This window comes from Pinus tabuliformis, chromosome 3_2 (assembly GCF_031772625.1).
Source record: "Pinus tabuliformis cultivar Carrire ecotype Pingquan chromosome 3_2, CPIR1, whole genome shotgun sequence".
NCBI classification, from domain to species: Eukaryota; Viridiplantae; Streptophyta; class Pinopsida; order Pinales; family Pinaceae; genus Pinus; species Pinus tabuliformis.
In genome coordinates this window covers 970,629,568-970,635,674 of record NC_142302.1, presented here as the reverse complement: position 1 = coordinate 970,635,674, position 6,107 = coordinate 970,629,568, and positions in this window count along the sequence as shown.

Here is a 6,107-nt window from a genome sequence, read left to right as displayed (position 1 = left end):
ACTAGAGGTTCAAACATCAAAATCATCTATTTCTCCATATCTCCAAAAAGTCTTAGACAATCATTCCAAGGTTTTTGAGACTCCCAAAGGCCTTCCACCTATTTGTGATTGTGGTCATGTTATTCATTTGATTCCAGGAAGTGTTCCTCCAAACATCATAACTTATAGATATCCTTATGCCAAAAAGAGTGAAATTAAACATATGGTTGTAGAAATGCTAGAGGCTGGTATAATTCAACCTAGTAAAAGTTCTTTATCTACTCTAGTAGTATTGGTGCACAAGAAGGATGGATCATGGCGTATGTGTCCGGATTATAGGGAGCTCAACAAGATCACTATTAAAGATAGATTTCCCATTCCTGTCACTAATGAATTTTTGGATGAATTACATGGAGAAATTTACTTCACCAAGTTGGATCTTCATTCAAGATATCATCAAATTAGAATGAATAATGAAGACATTCCGAAAAAAGAATATAGAACTCATGAGGGTCATTATGAATTTTAGGTCATGCCTTTTGGCCTTACTAATGCACCTATGACATTTCAAGGTTTGTTGAATTCCATTTTCAAACCCACCCTTAGTATTTTTTTTATGATATACTAATCTACACCAAGTCTTGGAAGGATCATGTTCAACATGTTCATAAGGTCATCAAACTGTTGGAGGAGAAACAATTATATGCAAAAACCTCCAAAGGTTCCTTTGGAGTATAAGAGATGGAATATTTGGGTCATATTGTATCTCATGGAAGTGTTAAGGTAGACCCTAACAAAATTAAATCCATTAAGGATTAGAAAATCCCCATAGCCATAAAGCATGTTCGAGGATTTCTTGGGTTGACAGGGTATTATCACAAGTTTTTTAAGAATTATGGGAGAATATCAGCACCTACAACAATATTACTGAAGAAAGATGCATTTTCTTGGACTCTAGAAGCAACTAAGGCCTTTGAACATGTTAGAGACGCAATGTGCCAAGTACTTGTCTTAGCTACGCTTGACTTCACAAAAACCTTTATTATGGAATGTGATGTCTCAGGAAATGGAATTGGTGTTGTTTTAATGCAAGAAGGAAGACCCATTACTTTTGAAAGTCGTCGAATTGAAGGAAACTATTTACATAAACCTATTGATGAGAAGGAAATGTTGGCAATACTACATTCACTAAATCAATGGAGACCTTCCCTTATGGGAAGACACTTTAAGGTAAAAATAGATCATGATAGTCTTAAATACTTTTTGGAATGAAGATTATCATCAATAGAGAAGCAAAAATGGGTCACAAAGATATTGGGTTATGACTTTGAAATCATCAACAAAAAAGGGAAGCAAAATTTTATTGCGGATGCACTCTCAAGAAAGGATGGCGACGTGGAAGCATTTCTTTGTGCCATTTATATTATCCAACCTGATTGGATAACCGAAGCAAGAGATAAATGAAAGAATGACAAAGAGGTGTGGACACTCGTTCAAAAGTTGCAATAAGATCCCAGTACATATGATACATTTAGCTGGAAAAATGATTCATTATGGTATAAAGATTGCTCATACATTTGTAAGAATTCCCAACTCAGTCAAAATATTCTTTTGGAATTGCACACTTCCCCTTATGAGGGAACTCAGGATTTTTAAAAACTTACCATAGGGACAAGAAGGAATTTTTTTGGTACGGCCCTAAATCTCATATTTAGAAGTTTGTGGCAGAATGTTTGGGTTTCCAATAAAATAAAGTTGAGAGAATCAATACCCCAGGTGTATTACAACCTTCAGCCATTCCAAGTCAGTGTTAGGAGGAGGTTTCAAAGGATTTTATCACAGGTTTACCCAAGTCTGAAGGAAAGAGTGACATCCCGGTGGTAGTTGATAGACTTACCAAGTATGCACACTTTTCTACATTATCTCATCCCTTTTAAGCCAGTACAGTTTCTACTGCATTTATGGAAACAATCCAAAATCTACATGGAAACCCAAATATTATTATAAGTGACAGAGATCCCTTTTTCACTGGAAATTTTTGGGTGAAATTTAAGATACATTAAAAAACATGTTGAACATGTATTATTAATATATCTTCAATTTTTATCAATGTGAGTCTTCTCAAAAGTATGCCTAATGGGTACTCGTTGGATGCGAAATTTAATTTCGCATCCAACAAGTGTGTACACTTGAAATTTGAGTGAAACTATAAGGAGATAGGCCAAAAATACAATTAAAAAAGATTAGTTTTCTTCTTTTCACTCAAAAATGTATAACTCTTATTTTATTATATTTCCTTAGGAGATCACTTTTAGGTTGAGATTTCCTCTAATCGGTCTAGTCCGACCTACATCCACAGTCATTATGGTTGTCATTATTTTTCATTAATCATCATAAATATATATATATATATATATATATATATATATATATATATATATCTATATATATATATATATATATATATCTATATATATATATATATATATATATAGATATATATATCTATATATATATATATATATATATATATATATATATATATATATATATATATATATATATATATATATATATATATTTCAAACATAGACACCACTAGTTGTTGTTTATATACCGAACATGGGTCATTAGCTTGTATCACAACACCACAAGGGTTAGAAACCTACATTCGATAGGAGTTAGCATCATCATTGTGGCTTATCAACAATAGTTATTAGTCCTTTTACTTACCAAATGACTATGTCGAGTGCCAAGGACTCCAACATGTGGTTCCACTGTAAGTTTCATATCATGGAAGTACCAATTTTATTCTATATAGTGGTATTAAGATTTTTTAAAAACCATTTGCTGTTTCCTTGTCTTTTATGATAGATTACAACTAATGTACTATCGTACTGAGTAGAATTACTATGCTTTTTAGTTTAATTTCAAATGTTACATATGTATTAGTCATATATAAGTAGAGGTTTAGGATAACTTTTCTTCCTACCATGTTCAAGGCAATTGTATTTTTGTCTACCTGTCCAAGTAAACTTAGTTATGCCCATCCTGGGCTAGTTTGCTATTCCCTTTCACCACAAACCACGAGTCCACTTTACAACTTTTCTTCATTTTTGGCCCTTTATCTTCCTATGTTATAGGTTGTTGATGCAAGTTCTATGCAAATTTGTTTACATGTTACTCACATCATTTTATTATAATATATTTTTTGTTTTAAAAATTTGTCTACTGCATCCTATTCATTGCATTCATCATCAAGTCACTTTAATATATTTGACCTGAAAGGTCCTATGGAATTGTTATTAAACCACAATTTTGTCCCAACAAGGGGATTATTTCATTATACCACTCCCTAGTAATTAGACTTGTTATCGTTTTCCCTTATCTTCTTTCCTACGAAGATTTCCTTACCTTGCCCCATGATGACACACCACTAATGATCTGCCCTAGGCAGCATCAACTTTCACGATATATGAGATGTCACATCACTGCATTACCAAGGTTCAAGGAAAATTATTACTAGCATTTCCCTTTCCTCAAATGAACTAAAACATATCCACATTAATTGTTTTTTGATTCTTTCATGCAACCATTTTGATCAAGGTTTTATAGTTAAATAGGTTTCTAGCTTTTATTCTTCTCCTTCTAATTTTCCTTAGTAGACGAACCAGGTCAAAATCACAAGGAAATATTGAAAAAAAAAAAATCATCATGATTATCCAAGGTCATAGCGAGTAATAGTACAAGCATGTTTAATTTTACAAAAGATAACAAGAAAATTTATGTGACCAAGTCATACAACTACACTTTCCAATAAGTTTCTCATAATTATCTTCCTCAAGTTGCACCCCTCTCTATTATGTAATTAAGGACTAAGGTTTTTGGGAATTACATGTGTCCCTTCATTTTTTGTTTAATTAGGTTCATTAGCTACAAGATTCTTCTCCCCTTCCATTTTTAGCCTGTCAACTGCCTCATTACCTCCTGTTAATGTGGTTATTTGACATAGTGATTTTTGTGAGCATATATTCATTCTGAAACTTGATTCCTGTCTATTAAAATCATAATAAAATTTCTTAAGATACTCATCTAGTGACACACTGCAATTTCCATGTTAGTACATCCCCTGTCCACAAGCATAGGTAATGCGTGTTCCAATATGCTACCAACATTCTCTATACCATTGCTTTAATTTTCATAAAATCACGTGCCTCCTTTTATTTTGTTACCTTACTCATCTATGTACCGATTTATGACCACATACTACCTGTACCCACTATCCATTTTCAAGTCATGCTAAGTCAAGGAACTCTTAGAAGTATCTAATATACACGTTTGTTGTTGTGTGTACTTATCACACACGCACACATATATATATTTGTGTGTCTGTGGGTACTTTCTCATGTTGTCCTTTCAACTTATGATATTGGAAAAAAATATTTTATGGAAAGGGCATCAGATTAACAAGGATATGATTAAGAGTTTCCTCATCGTAGTTTACAATTGTATTGTATGGTTATATATATATATATATATATATATATATATATATATATATATATATTTTTGCAGTTTCGCTAAATTACTCATGAAATTTTAGTTTGCATTTATTCATGTTCATATAATTGTATCCACCTCTCTCAAATATTCAAGTATTAGATTTCAAAGTATTAAATCAGTCATTTCAATCAACCAAAAATTCTCTTGTCATCCTTTTTTTATCATATCAAACCTCCCCAATTGTGAGTCAATTGTAAATTTTCTTACTTCTTCTTTTTTTTGTTTTTTCGGAACCATAGATTTGTGCCTTTGGGCAGTTTTTTTTTTTTTCGGAACCATAGATTTGTGCCTTTGGGCAGTTGGACGGGGAAAGCTTTGTGATCTCGTACAAAGGTTAGATTCACTCCAGAAAGTTGTTGGTTGCCAAATTCTTCGTCTGTCATCCCTGTAGTGACATCCCCTATTTCACAGTGATGGATCTCATTGAATAATTATCTAACATAACTAATAGTGCCAAAATGAGTTGCATATTCAAAATGCATGATTAAATACTAGATGTGCACCATCAACCTACTTTTTTGAATCAATATTGTTATCCAAGAGGCTATTTAGTATTCACCAAGTAAAATGTATTGACTATGGAAAAATGCCAATGACACACGAACTCTGAATCAGACTGCAAATGTTATTATCGTTAGATGGACATAGAGATTTGCAGGCTTCATTCCATGGTCGATACAAAATGAAACTAAAGATATTAACCTCTTGGCTTCAAAAAAAACACTGAATCATTACTTCAATAATTGAAAATTTATTCACCGAAAATTGTTTCTCTGAGTTGCGCAGTTGGAAAAGGAAACTAGTTTGCACGCAATGCATTTTGCGCAATGATTTTTTGGAACGAGAGTTAACATGAGTTGGTAACTGGAGTTTCTAAGAGTTAACGAAGGAGAGACCATTGATGAATAAAACGATTTGTTTTTGAAAAAAACTATTTTTTCTCTGTACCGTCTGGTTTGTAATGTGTTTTTCTCTTGGAATGGTGGCTACAGTCCCATTTATCCAGAACTGTGGCTAGAAATCGATGCGCCTACCGCAGGAATTACATTTGTATGCTGTTTCCTTTCTCATCATAAACGTGAGTATGTGATTTGCGTGCCCATCGAAGTCTATTTTTTCAGGAAGCGCTAGACACAAGGGATGAAGCCTTACGTTATGCCCTTCAGTTTCGAACACATAACCTTTCATTGTCTGGCAACAGCCGGTACAACGATGGTTCAAATTCGTTTTGGTACGAAACATAAAGTTCAGATCACTCTGAAACGGGTGTTGCACCTCATCACTAAGAGTAGCGCAGACCTAGTGTAGGGTGAAATTTTGGCACGATGAGGACTCAGAATGTTCAGAACACATGTAACTGAAGCCCTGTAGACATCACAAGACCATGCTTATGTCGTCACAAGTTAAGCCATGTTTCCGGCTCTTCCCCTCCCTCTTCTTTGTCATCTCTGACTGATGGATTTGTATTACACTCCGCCATGAAAGAGACGCAAGCAAAATGAAAGACATGCCTAGTTTCTATTTCACAAAAACAGAAGGATGGCTTGTGATATTGTGTTGGGAAT